A 1,622-nucleotide genomic window follows, 5' to 3' on the forward strand; every position below is an offset into this window, starting at 1 on the left:
CTGGCTTGTTAAATATGAGCATGATTGAACTCATGAAAACGCACTCGTAGCAATTCAAGGTACATCTTGGAAAGGCCTGTGAAAGACAGTGAAGTAGATGTTCCATTTAGAAGAGTAAGAAGCTGTCAAAATGAGAACAATGAAAAGAAAAATGACAGGTCCATTACTTGTACAGCAGCAGCAACAAATGGGAAGATATAACACTAGGGTTAGGAGTAGGGCACTACATACCCGAATGTAGTGGGTGCTACTGGTTATTATATTCAGTGAACATTAGGGCTTGATAAAATACCCTGATTTAGATGCTTAATTAGCATAGCTGATCAACACCATCAACAGGTGCTGTGGATTGGGAGATTAGGAAATGATTAGCTTACCTTTAAAAGTGCCATAGCGTTTGTCATTTCAGAGTAGCACACACGCTTTACACGGATCTGTTTTCCCGTGTGTCTGTCTGATATTTGTTTGAGTTGAGGTAGGCCAGTTACATTATCTGTTTTACCCAATGTGATTTATTGTTTTGAATTATTTGTATTATGTCTTTTAATTTTGGTTCTGGTATTTGTAGGGCAGGCCATGATAAAGATGTTTGAATCCAGACTCGCCTGAGGTAATGTGATTGATTGTTTAAAGGTATGTGTAGGGTGGGTTTATGTACCGTGTAGGTTACAGCTCACCTGAGGTAATGTGATTTTATGAATGGTTCTATTGTATAATGGTAGTAGTGTGTCTTTGGGGAGATGCTAACTTGTGTTCTCTTTTTCATAGGATAAAGAATGCTCCCACTGTTTCTTATAGTGTCAACACAGGTTATTTTTATATATTTTTAGGAACGCTTGCAAACCAATTGATAGTTATTTGCGAGAGTATTGCACACAGCTGGTTCACCATTTGCGTATAGCATACTATATATCCAAACTAAATCTGTTGTGGATTTTTGTGGAGGTGGCATACTTCCTTTTGCTGGGATAGCGATAGAGTCACTGCAGGGTGTTTTATTTTGGATATTTTTGGTATTTGGTTGAGCACTGTGTGTTGCATTATTCTTTATTTTAATTATGCACTTTTCATGATTTTGTAGTTTTTAAAGTTTTATTTTCTTGGTTAGACAGCTTAGACAGCAGTGATACACTGAGAGCTTTGACTGGGGGAAAAATAGAAGAAAACAGTAAAAGTGGCCCAACCCTATGAAGCCCCACTGGTGCTCACGGCTCAGATCTCATCTAACTGCCTGGGACAGGATTTGTATAAAGGAAGGTGCTTTGCATACCTGTGCCTGCCTCACTGCTCTACACAACAGCTAGAATAACTGCACTGCTCTATTGCTCAGGGTTTTTAAAGCTGACAGTTGAGCCCTTTCACAGTCACTGAGACACACAGAGAACATGGCTTCACTGGGGATCCTCTTCTGCACACTGGCACTCTTTGCTCATGGTAAGAAATCCTCATTATTATTGATTATTATTAATATCAGCGCTTCCTCAGCACACAGTGGAATGCAGTTATTGGACAAGGCTGTTGACTCGGTGGCTTGATGTTCTGTGTTTTTATTTTCAGAATCCAGCGGTCAGATTTTCCTGACTCAGAGTCCCACAGTGGAGTCTGTCTCTATAGGAGGGAGT

At 39.8% G+C, this 1,622-nt stretch overlaps 1 long non-coding RNA gene across 1 annotated transcript; it reads left to right on the plus strand.

Moving 5' to 3' along the window:
- Window positions 1-418: 418 nt before the first annotated feature.
- Window positions 419-944, plus strand: LOC131708076 (uncharacterized). Its single transcript, XR_009311244.1, has 3 exons — window positions 419-475; window positions 569-610; window positions 769-944. It is a non-coding gene; the product is annotated as an uncharacterized LOC131708076 (long non-coding RNA).
- Window positions 945-1,622: the final 678 nt, after the last annotated feature.

This window comes from Acipenser ruthenus, chromosome 40, assembly GCF_902713425.1.
Source record: "Acipenser ruthenus chromosome 40, fAciRut3.2 maternal haplotype, whole genome shotgun sequence".
Classification (NCBI taxonomy): Eukaryota; Metazoa; Chordata; class Actinopteri; order Acipenseriformes; family Acipenseridae; genus Acipenser; species Acipenser ruthenus.